Source organism: Vulpes vulpes, chromosome 9 (genome assembly GCF_048418805.1).
Source record: "Vulpes vulpes isolate BD-2025 chromosome 9, VulVul3, whole genome shotgun sequence".
NCBI lineage: Eukaryota > Metazoa > Chordata > Mammalia > Carnivora > Canidae > Vulpes > Vulpes vulpes.
In genome coordinates, this window is record NC_132788.1 from 105,979,302 (window position 1) to 105,995,410 (window position 16,109).

The window sequence follows — 16,109 nt, forward strand, 5'->3', positions numbered from 1 at the left end:
GTCACGCAGCTAGGAAGGAGAACCAAATAGGCTCTGCAAACCTGGCCGCTGCACTGGCCGCCGGGAAACTCCGAGCTTAATTTAGGTTCCTTGTTTAATTATTCATTCTCTCCTCTCTCTTCTCCTATTTATGACTTCCGCCTTCTCATTTTGTTCTCGGGGTTAATGCCTTTTGTTTATATCTGCATCTTTGGCCTGGAATGAATGAATCAACGATTTTGGAGGAAAAACCCAAACTCTAAACTTGTGTCCTTTTGTAGGCGCAAGGCCCTGTCCAGATACATCCCTTGGAGAAAAAAACCGCTTTCAGCGTGTGCAGAACTCACCCAGAAGCGTGCAATCTTGTTTGGTATCTTTGGGCCCTCCAACCTCCCATGGCAATCCTTCCCCTTTGTTTCTTTTTCTTTTTTTTTTTTTCTCATTCCATTTTCAAGCCGCTAAGAAGACAGGCGGGGCAGCACACCATCACCAGTCCACCCGGAATTCCACTCTCTACCTTGCCCCACTTCACAGACAGGACACTGACCCCCCAAAGGGACAAGCCCGTTTTGCAGGCGGGAAAACTGAGGCTCACGGACCCACACAGCGACTCAGTGCCCAAGCTGGGGTTCCTGTGATGATTCATGCCGACTCCAGCCAGGGCAGCAGGGAACGGTAATGAGGGGGGAGGAAAAAAATGTTCCCTCGTCCATTCGACCCATAAAAGGGATCCCCCGGCCATTTGGAGTCACACCTTCGTGTGACCAGAATGAAAGCAGCCCTGATGGATCAGAGAATGGGGCGCCGGGAGGCTGGTGGCGGCGACCCAGGAGGGCTTTTCCCCGGAGCTGCCATCGGAGCAACAGCCGCAAGAAGGGGAGGCCCCCGGGGAGCGCTATTCCGGGCGAGGGGGCCGAGCCCGGAGGGAGCCGGCGGGGCTGCAGCACGGGCACACGTGGGCGTACTCGAGGGGGGCTCGGGGGGCCACAGCGCGTGCCCCGCAAGCACCACGCCCCGGGGACCGAGCGTCCCGGGGGTCGGACGCCGAGCAGCTGCCGGACGAGTCCTCGCGCCGCCGCCGCCGCCCACGCGCCCCGCGCCCCACGTGCTCTCGCGGCCCTTTAAACGCCCCGGGGCCACGTGACCCACCCGCGCCCTCTCATTGGCCGGGGGCGTGGCCGCCGCGCGGCTGCGCAGTGACGCGCGCGGCCCGGCCCCGCCCCGACCCCGCCCCCGGCCGGCGGCGGCCGCGGCGGCGGCGCTGGCGGAAGGGATGACGTCACCGGCTGGGGGGGCGCGCGAACCGGCGCGAGGGGAGCGCGAGCCGCAGTGAGTGTCCTCGCGCCGCCCGCCCGGCAGCCCGGCCGGCGCGCGCACGCCGCGAGCCGCTGGCGCCCGGGCTCCGCTCGAATCCCATGCAACAGCCAGGATGTGAAGCGGGGCAGAGCCGGGGGAGCCCAGCCCAGCCAGCCTCCAGGTAAACGGGCGGGGGGGGGTAAAACGCGAATTGGATCAAAAAAAAAAAACCAACTGCAGGCGCTCCGGCGGGGGTCTCGGAGGCGGCGGAGTGGGCAGCGCGCCGGCTTTGTGCCGGGAGAGCCTGCACGGCCATTGTGCTCGGAGGATGCTCCGCTGCAGCCGGCTGCACGCCCAGCCCTGCGCCCGGCTAGCGGCGTGCGAACAATGCCCCGGAGGGGCCGGGCCGCGCCGGGCGGGGGCCGCGGGGGGTTCGGCGGGCGGGGCCGGGGGCTTCGCCGCGGCGGGGAGGGGGCTGGGCTGGAGGGCCCGGAGCGCGGCTGGAAGCTGCCCAGCGCCGCCGGCTGCACCACCCGGGCGCGGGCGGGGCGGAGGCGCGGAGGGGCACGCGCGTGTGTGCGGAGGGGCTGCTGGCCCCGGCGGCTCCGGCCCCGGCTTCCCGGGCGGGTCCGGGAGGCAGGGGGCGCTGTGCCGGGGGAGGGGCTCGCGGGCGCCCCGGAGCGGAGGCCAGCCCGGGACCGGCGCTCCAGGTGGGAGCGAGGGCGGAGCGGCCGGGGCGCCCGGGGGGCTGCTCTGCCCGGCGCCCGGCTCCGCAGGCCCCCGCCCCTGGAGACCTCGGACTCAACGCCGCCTCCCCTTAGCGCCCTCCTGGCCGCGTAGGTCCCCGGGGGAGGCCGCGCCTCCAGCGCCCCGGCCTTGCCCCACCCTTCTGCGGCCCCGGCGCCCCCTCCCCGTCCCCCAGGCGGGGCGAGGCTCAGCCCCCAGCCCCCGGGACGCGGACGGACCGACGGACGGGTGCGCGCGCCCGGCACCGACCTCCCCTCGGGGATCCCGGGAGAGGGGAAGCCGCCCCTCGAGCCGGCAGCCCAGGGGGTTTTGCGCGCCCCGGGAGCCCCCTTAGGGGCGGGGGGAGGGGAGGTGACGTCATCCGGGGGGCGGAGTCGCCGGAACCCGGTGAAGGGGGCGCTGGGGGGGGGGTGTGCCCTGAGGACAGCGCCCGGAGTCGGGGCGCAAGGCTCTCGGCCAAGTTCACTGCTCCTTGTGGAAATCTCTCCCAAATTTACGATCCCACTTAGCACCCCCAAGTTCTGGTCACTTCCCTCCACCCTAAACCGGAGAACTCCCCTGCAGCCGCCTTTCTCCAGAATTCTCAAATCAGGGAACCCTTCCGCAAACTGGGATTTTTTTTTTTTTTTCCAGACACAGCCTGTGTCGCCCCCCTCCCCCCCCCCCCCCGCCCCCTGCGTCTGGAACCTCCTCCTTAGCGACCCTTCCCCCAATTTCAGATTCTCCTCTGGTCGCCCTGCAAATGGGCAGCTTTGAGAATACCCCTTTCCCAAATGTAGTCACCCCCTAGGGACCTCGTCTCCCAAATTAAGAAACCTCCCCAGCGCCTCCCAACTGGGGGACACCTCCCCTCCCCTTGCTAGGCTCAACTGGGATTCCCCCTGTATCCCCCATCTCACTCTGGGGGAGTCCCCATTCTGGAGCCCAGGGCCCTTCTATCACCCGCGGAACCCCTGAAAAAAAAAACCGGCCTGGCCAGCACAGCTAGTGGAGGGGGGTGTCTGAGGCGTCCAGGTTGTGCGTCCGTTCTCACTCCAAGAAGCCCGGACAAAGCTGGAGGGTCCCCGAGAGTCCCAAGCACGGGGACCCACCTGCTGTGGGCCCCCAGCGGCCTCCGCCCAGACTTTGGCTGCTGGGGTTCTAGCTTTCCCGGCGTGGCCCCCATCACTACTGTTCCTGGGGTGCAGAGGGCAAGGTCTCCTTTTGTTTGGGGCGCCCTGCTTCCCCCTCATCGCCGCCTCCCGCCTGCGAGGAGAGAGCCAGTCCGCGCCTCTACTCCTGCGCTACCAGCTGCTGCTGCTGCTGCTGCTGGAGCTTTTATTAATGGCCGAGGGATTCGGTCGATTGTGCTATTTGCATAACTCCCCTCCCCCTCCCAGGGTCCCTTCCTTTGTGCCCCCCTCCTCCTGCCAATCTCGCCCGCCTTCTGTCCCTCCGCTCTCTTCTTCCTCTGCCAGCTGATACTTTGGCTGCGGAAGGCGGGCAGCTGGGGCTGGGGGCGGCTGCTTCCCGCCCCCACCTCCCGGAGCCCACCAACTTGGACTTGGGTCTGGGCCGCAGCCCCCTGCCCCCTGCCCCCTGCCCCCTACGATGCCCTCCGCTCAGCCTCTGGGCTGCCTGCCGCCGGCGTGCATCTCCATCATTCTTCTCCAGAAAGCTCCGTCCTGCCCCATCCCCTGGGCCCGGGGGGTACCTCGCCATGACGGTGCAGTTCTTGGGGCCCCGGCCCCCCACGGCCCCAGGGGGATGCCACGCGCCATACTCTATCGCCCTGAGACTTGGTATAATTGGGCTCAGGCAAACAAAACGTCGCGGGAGACCCGGCCTGCCGGTGAGCTCATGTGCTTTTCTATTCCTGCCATCCTGGCCCCGATGACATCGGCCCCCCAGGGGGGTGGCGGGGGCTGGTGCTGTCATGCCAGTGGCTGTCCTAGGGCAGAGGCAGTGGCCTGACCCACTCCCCACCGCCTGCAGGAGACGGGATGGGGCGTCCTGCTATGGCCGGGTATGGCCTTGGAGGACGCTGCCGCTGCCCGGGTGGTCGCTGCGCTTCCCCGGGGATCCGTCCTTCTCCCGGGTCCCTTGCAGGGCCCTGAGCTGGCCGTGTGGGGGGTGCGGGGAGAGGGGTCCTGAGAGCCAGGCACCTGCCTGCTGCCCGCCCAGGTCATCACCCATGGCCCGTGCCTCTGCTTCTGTCCCCTCTGGCAGAGATTCTGAGCACCCTTCTTGCTTCCCTGTTTCCCAGGGGATTCCGGGTGTCTTCGCCTGTCCCTGGGCCACACTTGGGGGACCTGAGGCATTTTTCTCCCAACCCTGGGACTGTAGCTCTGGATGTGAGGGTGTGAGGAGTGGGTGCGAGGGGAGGAGCTCCCTGGACGTCAGGAATTTAGTGGTGGCATCTGGGTGGGTAGTTCTGGAACCATCACCATCCGCCCATTTGCTGCCTCTTTGGGTCACACCGAGCTTGGAGCTCAGCCTGGGCTTCTTTGGACCCGGGGCCGGAGATGGATCTACCTCCACTGGCCAACTTTCCGGGGGGGGGGTTGTGTGACTCAGTTTCCCTTCCTGCTTACTGGGTTGGCAGTGAGGCGCTTGTCACAGGCGTCAGAGTGCAGTGCTCACCTCCGACTGCTGCTGCCTGGGGCCGGGCGCCAGGAGACCTGTGGCTCCGCTGATTGCTCCAGCCGCCAAGTGGCCCGGACGATGGTCAGCGAGGTGGCCCGGAGGGACGGGGGATGCGCGGGGATGACGAGGCTCCAAGGTGCAGCGTGGCATTTCCCCCCGATTGCCCTGCAGCCCCGCATTCACCTGCTTCCCGTGACTCGTACAGCCGCCGGGTATGGGGTGGGGGTGTGTGTGTAGAGAGTTCGGGATTGGGAGGAAAACCCTAAAAATAAAGGTGGATATTTATAAACCCAGTGGGTTTGGGGATAATTGACAAAGCTTAATGTTTTCAACCGAGAGCGATCCACCCCCCCCCCCCCCCCCGACTGCATTAGTTCCATTTGTAAAGTCATTGCGAACCAGCGGAAGGTTCTTGAAGCGTGCGAGTTGCGGGCTGTGGTCCCTTTCCAGGGGTCTTGTGCTTCTGGAGGGGAGGCAGGGGGCCCAGGCAGGGATGCTGAGACGCCGGAGTCCCCAGCTCTCTAGCGCATCCAGCGCAGCCTCCTGGCATCCCCTCCTGCCGGTGGGCATCCCGTTTCCCAGAATTTGCAAGAAGGAGGCTGCCCCTCTCCTGCGAAGCTGGCGCAGGCTGCCCTTGCTCTGTCCTTCCCCGCAGCAGAGGGTGCCTGGGTGGGGTGTTTGGAGAGACCCCAGCTGCCTGCCTGCCGGGCAGGGTGCCTCAGCCTCCGGTGGAGACGAGGGTGAAAGCATAACCACCGTGCCTGTGTCGGATCCACGTGCCAATCCGATGGCAGACCTGCCGTGGGTCCCTGGACAGAGTCGCACCATCCGCCTGTATGGGGGTGGGGGGGGTGGGGGCGCAGGATGGGGTCAAGGGCTTTTCAGATGTTTTTAAAATTTTGTCTTAGCCTCACCTGGCTTTGGTCTGGAACCAGAAAGCTGCCGGCTTGGATTGCATGGCTCGCGGGGCGGGGAAGAAGGGGCTGGAGGTTCAAGTTCATGTCACCCTGTCACAGGGAGGAGGGACAGCCCAGAGACAGACACCTGCTAGCTCTGAGATGCACAGGTGGTGCTGACACTGGGGTCTCTCACCACCACCATCCCCGCACCCACCTCCCGGTCCAGGTTGTCCCCCCCTCCCCAGCCTTCTAGAAGCTCTAGGTATCTAGTGTAGTATGTGGGGTTTTTTTTTTCCTTTAAGGAAAGAAAAGACACTCAGGGAAGAAGGAAAAAAAAAAAAAAACCCCGACGTACCATTTCTGTCTTGTCTCTGGCTGATATTTCAGAAGCGTGGGGGGGTTGTGCGTGGGGAATATGAAAAATCAATTGGCTTACACTTCTGCAAAGGCGAAAATTAACGAGCGGGCGGGAGTGACTCATGGACAGGGCCTCGACTTTCGCACTGCCTCATTTTTGTCTTTCCTCTCGATGCCCTCCTCCGAGGAGACGCTGGTCCCCCCCCGAGACGCTGGTCCCCCGCCCGTCCCCGGGGGCCTGGCTAGACTGGACGTTGGAGGGGGTTGTGGGCAGCGGGGCGGGGGGGCGTTGAGGGGATGGTATTCGAGCTCCCAGGAATCCCCTCCTCTGCTCCCTGGGATCCAGGCCTCCTCAGTCCTGTGGAGGCCAAAGTGATTCCACACCAGAAAATACACCCAAGGTTTTGTCTGGCATTTGCGTGCCTGCGGACTTCACCCTGCTGTTAGGGGGCGGGGTGGGGGGGGAGGCTCGGAGCTTGGGTTTCTGGATTCCAGTGACCCCTCCTCCAAAAACGCCTTAACTGGGGCTCAATCACATTTTTTTTCCTTTTTTTTTTTTTGAAGGGTTGAGAATTTGTCTCGAACTCTGTGGAACTCCCTAGGTGGTGTCTGTGGTTTTTTTTTTGAGTTGTAGATTTGTTGGTTTGTTTGTTTTTTAAATCTTTCCTGCTAGCCCCTTTTAGGAAGGCCAGGAGTCTCCTGTCCTGCTGGGAGAAGTGAACATCCCGACTTTTTCTCCTCCTGCTGGATTGTCCTGTCGTTCCCCCCACCCCCCATCTCCCTCTCCGGTGGCCTCACAGCTCTGCCCCTTGACCTCTCTGTATGGGAGCCTCCTGGCTTGCAGAATGGGGTTATGCCTCTGGCTTCGGGGTCCTGACTTCCGCGGCTCTGCTCTCCTGGAGCTGCGCAAACTGGCAGGTCGGTTGACCTCTCTGTTTTTTCATCTCTGAGATCAGGACAAGCCCAGCCCCCTTCCTGGCCCGAGCCAGGACAGGAGACAGATGCTTCTGGCAAAGCCCCTCCCTCTGTTCTCTCGGATGCGACCGCTGCTGGCCATGCAGGCCCTGTGACGATACGCGGACCCTGTGTGGTGCAGCAGCAACAGCCCCAGAGGCCTGGGGGGCCTAGGACCCTGGGATGGAGGCAGGCTGGGTGCAGAGCGGATGGGAGGATGCTCTATTGTCATGCTGTTGCGTGGGTAGAAATTCAGGGGTTCTGGGGAAGCGAGGTCGACGCGCCTGTGTGTGTATAATTTAATGCCGCTTATAATTAACCCCGTGATCAGCAAATGAGGGGATGTCGGGGGGATGATAATAGCCACTCCGCCTTATTTGGACTTGGCGCCGTTTCCGGGCCCTGTGCTGAGCAAGCACGCGAGGAGCGTTCTCGTCGCCTTTAACCTTCACTCCCCTCCGCCACCCCCCACCCAGCAGTGCAGTTTTTGAGCTCCAGAGCCCCATTTTGCCGAGGGGGAAACTGAGGCCCATGAGGTCACATAGATGAGTGACAGAAAGTCTTCACCCAGGGCCACTGATGCTAGAACCTGAGGTCTTCACGCCTGGGCCTGGGAACAGGGGCCTGGCTCTCGTTTGGATGATGGTTCACCTGCTGGGGCATCTGGGGGTCGCTGTGGAGACGCGGGGGCCCCCCGGGTGCCTCCCTCGGAAGGTCAGAGCATGCATGCCAGGCTGGGGCTGCCTGAGGCTCGCATCCCCGCTCCGGCTGGGCCACGGGGCGAGTTGCTCAACTTCTGTCCTCCTGTTTTCTCGTCTGCAGAATGGAGGATAATGTACCCCTCGCGCGGCCTCATTGGGGGGCCTAAGTGGATATGTGGATTGCGCTGCACTGACCTGCGGCTCGACCCACCCGGCAGGGGCTCCCCGGCGGCCCCTCATGGGGTCCAGCCTGGGAGAGCTGTCAGGATGACTCAGCCACTGCAAACTGGGGCGTTCCCCGTCACTGGCTGCCTAATCAAAGCCGCCCCACTTCTGCGGCAGGATCCGAGCCACAGGAGGCCCGGCGAGGTCGGTGGGGAGGGTAGGCGGCGGCCACAGGCGGGGAGGGCACAGCGGAGACCCCGGGTGGCCCCCCACCCCCCGGCTTCCCAAGGCCCAGGGTGGGTCTAAGCGAGCACCCCTGGGGTGAGGTCTCCGCTTTGACGGCCGCCCCATGGAGGGGCACCCTGGAGAGGGGTCAGTGTGCGAGCTCGGCGCAGGGCCATTCATTCATTCGCCAGTTCGTTCGTTCGGTCAGTTAGCATCTGTTGCATACCGGCCGCTAGAGCACTCTGGAGCCAGACCTGGGTTCGAATTCCATCCGGCTCTGCTACGAACTAGCTGCGACGCACCACTGTCCCTGGCTAGTTCTGTAGCCGACCAGTGCCTCAGCGTCCTCATCTGTAAAATGGGTGCTTTGGCGCAGCCTCACTCACGCTAGGGGTAGGGTGAGGGATATAGGAGCTAAACTGTGCCTGGCAGACGGAGAACTCTGTGTCCATTCTTTTTCCTTTTTTCTTTTTCTTTTTTTTTTTTTTTTAAATAAAAGCAAATTGAAATTAAATTCAGGGGATGCAGCGATAAACCAGTCAGTCTTGGTCCTGTGTTTCTCGGACCCTGCAGTTTCCTGGAGGACAGTGAGTATTTACATAGGCAAGGTGGGGTTCACAACAGTCCGGTTCTGCTGAGACCGGAAATCCAGGCGACACCCAGGGGGACACGGAGGGCCCTTATCAGGGGCTGACCTCAGACGGATGCACAGGTGTCCGGAACGGCAGGTGTGAAGCTGGGAGCGATCTCTGGTGGGAGAGGTGGGAGTTAAGTGGGCGGCCCTCCCCCCCCGCCAGCTCCTGGCCAGGCCCCCAAATGGCTCCCCGGCCAGGCCCCCAAATGGCTCCCCAGCCAGGTCTGAGAGAAACCAGAAATCCCGATTTTACATGAAATCGCCCCGTTTTACATCCTTGGATCGTTTCTTTTCCTGCAGACGCCTGCTCTTGCTGATCGTGACCTCAACCCCTCCTTTGCCCATCGCTGGGCCTCAGGTGCCCTCCTGGGCCGTCCTACAGGTTTAGGAGCCACTGCCACCTGGACGGGTGGTTCGGAGGCCCTGGCGAGATAACTCGGGGAGGGCTGAGGACGGCCGGGGCCAGCGTCCATGCTCGATAACTTTGGCTCTGATTATATTAATATTGGTCGTCACGATAAACTTGACTTAGATGAAATGCGTCGCAGAAGGGAGCTTGCTGGTCCCGAGGGGCAAGGCTGTGAATTATCTCCTGGCTGCAGGACCTGTTCCTCACACGCTTGCCGTTTTCTGGAACGTAGCCGTTTGGTCTTGGGCCGGGCCGCTGGTCACCGGCATTAGCCGTCGAGTGTGTCGTAGTGGTTTGTAACCCGAGGCGGTTTTGCTCCCCACAGGGGACACTGGGCCGGGTTTGGGGACATCTGTGGTCGTCAGGACGGGATGGGGGGGAGCATACTCCTGGCATCACGTGGGTGGGCCCGGAGATGCTGCTCAGCCCCCCACAGCACCTGGGATGTCCCCTGAAAATGATCTGGCCCTAAATGTCGATAAGGCCGAGGTTTGGCCACCCCAGTTGGTCCTGAAGACCTGCGGCGGCGGGGAAAGGCCGCGGGCAGCTGCCCGCTCGGCCGTGACCGTGTGCCTCCCACGCTGCGCCGCCTGCTGGACCGGAACGCCGGGATTACCGATGGGATCCCGCCGCACACCTGTCCCGGCCCCGCTGCCCGGTTGATTTGCAGAAGCGGGTAATTGCCCCTGACGTATGGATTCTGGAAAGCGTGGCCGGCCAGGCTTTCTGGCGGCGGTGCTGGGACTGGAGCACGGATTGGTGGCCACGGCCTGGCCTTTCTCCCTCCGTCCACCTGGCCCTGGGGACCTGGCCTCTGTCCCCACAGGGAATGGCTTAGGGCGGCCTGAGCACTTGAAGTTGGACTCCTGACACCGGCCGTCCCAGTTGTGTGAGGAGACCCGTGATTCCCCTCTCCCCAGCCCACCCCGAGCCTCGGTTTTCTCATCCATAGAACGGGGACACGTCTTGCTGCGGCACGGGGATTAAACGGTGTCACGTGGATAAGCCCCCGACGGCCGGTTGCAGGAACAGGGACTCGGCGCCTGTGCCCTCCTACCTGTCATCTCCATGAGGAGGAGTTGGAAGGAGGTGAGGATCCCCCCAAACCTTCAATTTCTCAGACTACCGCAATGGGGGAGACACTGCCCAGACAGGTGTGGGATCCCCCAGCCACATGCCCGAGCCTCTGGCTTTGCTCCCGTTTTCTCCTTTCACCCTGAGAACGGCCCCCAAAGTGGCAGCCGTTGCCACCACGTCGCTGGTGGAGAAACGGAGGCCTGGGTGGGGACGAAAAGCGGGAATGACTGGTCTTTTCTTGGGGCCGCCTGTCCTCCCACGGGGGCGGGGGGGAGGCCAGCAAGACCTGCACTGGGTAATGGTCTGTCCGTGCTTTGTGGAGCTGCTCATGTTTGCGCCCGGGGCTCTGCGTGGCTCTGCGGGGTTCTGCACGGGCCGCACGGTTAGGTGGCAAATGTGTGGCCGGAGGCTGCTGCTCACGGCGATCGGAGCCCAGGGTCGGGGCCGGGTGGTGGGGGGGCCTGGGTTCCAGATCTGGTCCAGAGCCTCTCACGAGCGGTGTGACTTGAGCAAAGCCGCACCCCACCACCCCTGTTGCCAGCCAAGCCCCTGCAGGCTTCCGCACCCTGTCCCGCTGCCCTCTCCCCCCCACTCCTTCCGCACCAGCCGCGTGGACCTTCCTCGCTGCCACCTCCATCCCCGGGTCCTTGCTGTTCCCTCCGACAGGAGCTCCGTTTCCGGCCAGGCCGGCTACTCCGCCAACGTCCCCAGCGCTCTTATTTTTACTTTCTCAGTTGCTGTTTTATACTCGGTCTGCCTGTCCTTTCCAGAAGGGGAGTCCTCCCAGGCCCTCCCCAGACCAGCCTGCCTGGCTTCTGAGAGCTTCCGCCACCCCCACCCCACCCCACACTGGCATCGGTGTGTCTCGTGGTCCATCCGGATTTCAGGTCGTGGCGGGGAAAGCTCGCTGGGCAGGGAGGCCAGGAGAGCAGGTCCCCAGTGGAGGTGCTCTGTGACTTCGGCCACTTGCTTGCCTTCTCTGAGTCTCTGCATGTCTCTGGCGTCTGGCACAGGAGCGGAGGGGAGTGGCTGCTGAGAGCCAGGGGTCCTGAGGATGGGGCTCAGGGGGCCCTGGAACAGTCTATGAGGTTTCCTGTCTTCCGGGGAGAAGATAAGAAGCCCAAAGGCCAGAGACCCCACCCCCCCAATGCATAGTCGCCGGGCTTGGTGATTTTGAGACTCAGTCAGCCCCAGCGTTTGTTTGATACCCTGTGGGTCTGTCCAGATGGGTAGAGAAGTTGCCAAGGAGCCCCCAGGAACAGGCCAGGATTTCTGTAGAGGATCATCTTGAGCATCCGAGGACCCGCATTCAGGTGTCGGCTTAGCCTCATGAGCATCGTGTCCCTGGGTCAGCAGATTCATCCCCCGGGACCTCTGTCTCCTTGTCTGTAAAACGGGGGTGGGCCTGTTTGGAAAGTGCTGGTCTGCCCAAAGCCCCCCAATAGCTGGCTAAACGTCGTCCCACACTATGGTGGTTAATGCCTTCTGGGAGTGCCTGCCGGGGTGGGGGGGGACACCCGCATACAGGACTTCAGTGGACAATGGGTTTGGGGCCGCTGGGCAGCGGTGGTTGGGCCCCCATCGGGCTCAAGTGAGGCCCGGAGGCCTCCCTGCAGTAGAGCCGAGAGCAGGCTGGCAGGGGGCTGGTGGCAGCCCCGGGCACACAGAACCGCAGGCCACGCCGACGCTGTGATCACGGGGACGGGAGGCTGCCCCAGGACCGCCTGAGCCACCGCGGGGCAGCCCATCACGCCAGCATGGCCGGGGTGCGTGGCGGGCGCTCGGGTGACCTCGTAGACCTGTGCTTTGGTCACCCTGCGGGCGGCATCGAGGCCTCTGGACTCCCCGACCAGTGCTCCGCTGGGCACCAGCCACATTTCAGCCATCCCCTGTGATGTGTGTGCCTTTTGCGCCCTAATGGTGCCCCCCCCACCGCCCGTCCGCAACGATCACCGTCTTTGAAGCCATCTCTTTTAAAAACAACTTAAAAGAGAAAACTTTGGTGTCATTCTCATGAATGGGGGACCTGGTCCGTCCTTGACACAAGCAGGTGGAACCTTAAAAATAAACGTGATGAGAGTAAAAAATAAAGTAAAATGAAATAAAATAAGGTAAAATAAAATAAAGTAAAATAAAATAAAATAAACCCCTGACGTTAGATCATGTTGCTGCCGCCGCAGGCTTAGCGCACAGGCCAGGGGCGACTGAGGCACGAGGCCGCGTCAGCACCCGCCGCACACGTCCAACGTCCGGAGGCCGGAGGGAGCCGGGTACAGGGGCGGCCCCCTCGCTGGCCACGTCTGTGCCACCCAAGGCGGTGCAGGTGCGTGGGGTCTCGTGGCCGCGCCGGGCGGCTGGGTGCCCTCCCGCCTCCCCGGCAGAGGTGCCTGGCCTTCTCCCTGGCATCTGAGTTTTCTTTCCCGACGGTCTGGGGAGAAGGTTATTTCTCCCTGAATTCAATTAATGAGCCTATTAAAAACTATTTATTTTCCCTGACAGTTGTTTACTGAGGAGAAGGAGATGGATTGGCCGGGCGGCCTCGCCAGGCAAGGCACAAGGCAGGACGGGGCGGGGGGATGCCGGGTGCCCTGGGCCCTGGCACTTTTGGGAGGCGTGGACTGTAGGTGGGGGTCCTGCTCCTGGGGAGCCAGGAAACGCGGGCTCCGAACTTGGGCTCCGGCTGCTGTTTCCCACCTCGGGGTCTTTGGGGAGGCAGAGCCGGGGACGAGTGAAAACCACACAGGTCGTGGAGGCAGGGGGGCTGGCTCCAATGACGACCTCGTCTTCTGCCCCCCCCCCGCCCCGCCCCCCATCCTCGGGCCGGGGATGCACTGGTTTGACACCTAAAGCCTCACCCCCGTCGGGCCTCATGTTTGTGGTGGGGTCTCCCCATATCCCTTCACCTCCCCTCCTTGGTGGTTGAATTTCTACAACTAATCTGGATACACGGCCACCTGGTCCGGGGGAAAATAATTTTTTTTCCAAATACACGTCATCGCTGTCTGTGCTACGTGGTTCGGTGCCGTCCAGTAAGATAGGCCAACAGAAATTCCCGGAAATGCCTTTGAAGGGAGCAGAATGTGCTCCCTTCTACCCCCCGTCCTTCCGCCGCTGGAACATGGAGGTGATGGCAGGCATTGGGGCAGCTATTTTGGACCAGGAGGGAGGTATCTCGGGTAAGACGGGGGGAACAAAAAGATGAAGGATCCTGAGTTCTGGAGACTGTGAGGTGAGCCAAATAGCCCTGTGAAAGGTCAACCTAGGAGCTTCCTTTACGGGAAGACAGGAATGACGCCTCCCCTGTGAGTTTTTTGGCACCCGAAGCCCAACTTGGTCCGATGAGTGGTAGTACATGAGCTTCCAGACACAGTGCTCTTCTTCTATCCTTCAGGGTCTCTGCTTGCTGGGGAGCGAGACCTCCTCGATCTCCCTCGTAAGGTCCACAGAATCATCATTTGCAGAGTGACGGGTGGGTGAAGTAATCGCTTGCAAAACCCGCCTCTGCCCCACTCCTCGTCCGGCCCCTTACCTGCCCTGATTTTCCACGAAGCACCTGCCACGGGCTTCAGTGTTGTAGGCATCTTACTCATCATCTGCCTCCCGTGTGGGCTGGGACTCCCCGGGGAGGCATTCCCCCCCCTTCCCCCCGCCGTGTCCCCTCCGGTGTCCCCTCCGCCGCTGTGGCCACAGCAGCAGCACCTTGCACACAGTAGGGCTCCGTGGATGTGTTTTGTATTAAACGGGCCTCTGCTGGCAGGGGGGCGGGGAGACGGAGGCCCTGGGATGGGGTGCCCGAGGTTTTCCAGCTGGCTGGTGGCTCCCCAGCTCTCCCCGGTCCCCGCCCCAGAGTCGGTCAGTCCCCGGCGGCAGCTCCTGATCCTTCCTCTCGCCCCCGTGTTCTCACCTCGCCTCCAGAAATAGCCCCTTTAAAATAGCCGCGTCCCCACGTTCCCGGGCCTCTGCCTGCCTACGGTCGTGACGCGTGCTGACGGGCCGGCCTCCTTATTGCTGGGGGATTTTTAAAAATATAATTGGTGTTAGGTGGTGTTTTTTCCCCCCTTTTATGCCCAGAGATGCCCAGCCATCGACAGGATTGCTTCCCTGTCCCCGACTCTTCCCTGCGAGGTTTTCGTGTCGCTGGGGATGCTCCCTTGAGCCACGGCTCCCCCGCAGGGGTGGGGGTGGGGGGGTGGCATCTGGTTTGTGGGGCCTGCAGTTCCAAATCTGGCTGGGAAGCCCCACGTTGGAGTCCCAGTGCCTTCCCTCTTGCTGGCTGGCTTTGTGACCTTGGGCAAGTGGTCGGACTTCTCTGAGCCTCGGTTTACTTGTTTGGAAATGGGACCAGTCAGGGTTCGGTCAAAGGGTGGGACTTGCCTGAGCCTTGGTTTACCTGCCTGCGAAATGGGGACATCTCGGGGCTTAGGCAGATGGCCGAATCTCTCCGAGCCTCAGTTTATCCTTCTGCAAATGAGACGCATGAAGATTGCCCTCCGGGGCCCGGCCCACTGGGTTTCCTCGAGACGTGAGCCAAGCTCCTTACGACACTCGATCCCTGTGGAGTGAGCGCCGCCACCCCTCTGAGGGAAGGATGGAGCAGATGGAGCAGCAGCTCTGGGCCTGCCACTTCCGGGGAATCTTCAGGAAACCGCTCCCTCCCACAGGGACTCGGTTTTCCTCATCCTTAAAATGGGCCTGTTGGCACCAGTTTGTGTGTCAGGAGGCAGCGGGAGAGGAGCCTCCTCCGCCGCTCCCCTCACCTCTGGGCTGAGCATGCAGCAGACGCTCTGGGATGCCACAGACGCTTTCCTGCCATGTTTACTCTTGTCACTGACCCGGACCTCGGGGACCACAGCTGAAAACCGGACTCTGGGACCAAGCAGCCTGGGCTTGGCACCCAGCTGCCTCCTACTTGCTGTGACTTTGCCTCTCCTGGCTCAGGGTCCTCCTCTGTAGAGTAGGAGAAACTGGTGACCCTGCCCTCCCGGGGTCCTTAGGAGCACCCGAGGTGTCCCTGAGGGTGAAGCCCTAGGGCGGCACTGGGGCCTGAGTGGGGGGCATGTGGCACTTGAGTGTGTGCATCCACCGAACCTCAGGCCCCTTGCATGGGCATTGGGCCCCTTGCACGGGCAGCAGGCCCCTTGTATGGACTTCAGGCCCCATCCACGGGCATCAGGCCCCTTGCATGTGCATCAGGCCCCATGCACGGACTTCAGTCCCCTTGGACAGGCAGCAGGCTCCGTCCACGGGCATCAGGCCCCTTGCACGGACTTCAGGCCCCTTGCACAGGCAGCAGTTCCCTTCACGGAATCAGGCCCTTTGCACAGGCAGCAGGCCCCTTGTACAGATCTCAGGCCCCTTGTACGGATCTCAGGCCCCTTGCATGGACATCAGGCTCCTTGCACAGACTTCAGGTCCCTTGTATGGACCTCAGGCCCCTTGCATGGACATCAGGCTCCCTGCACGGACCTCAGGCCCCCTGCATGGACTTCATGCCCTTTGCACAGGCAGCGGGCTCCTTGCACGGACCTCAGGCTCCTTGCACAGACTTCAGGCAACTTGTATGGACTTCAGGCCCCGTGCACTCTGGCTCTGCGGGGGGCGGGGTCAGGGAGCCGGACCCTTCTCTAGCCTGTCTGCAGGCTTGGCCTCAGGGTCCTGGCTCCAGCTCTGGGGCCTCCCGCCCACCGGGGCTGGGATTACACCAGCCGGAGGAACGTGCCCAGCCGGCCGCCTCTGCTTCCTGCGTTTGCTCAGCAGGTGTTGGGTGGCCGGCTGGCACAGACTGGGGCTGGCGGCTCAGGAAAGGGCAAGGGGGCAGCGTCCAGGGATGGTTCAGAACTGGGGACAGGAAGGGCCCCCCAGGAGGAGGCGTGGAAGCTTCTGCTGCCAGCCCTGGAGGCCCAGCGGCCGGTTTCAGCTGTGGCTGCTGCCTCCCTCATATCAGTGCCCTTGGTTGTCTGGGCAGGTTGCTCGGACGCCTACCTCCTGGGGGCCGGGCTCTCCCCGGGACCCAGCAGGGGACAAAGCACGTGCCTCTGTGG

The 16,109-nt window shown here is 62.7% G+C and overlaps 1 protein-coding gene across 1 annotated transcript in view; it reads left to right on the top strand.

Moving 5' to 3' along the window:
* Positions 1-1,228: 1,228 nt before the first annotated feature.
* PTPRS (protein tyrosine phosphatase receptor type S) overlaps positions 1,229-16,109 on the top strand; it is a 95,386-nt gene continuing 80,505 nt past the window's right edge. The window contains exon 1 of the mRNA XM_072721701.1: positions 1,229-1,456. The gene's annotated coding sequence lies outside the window, so the exon portion shown is untranslated. The remainder of the gene's footprint in view (positions 1,457-16,109) is intronic.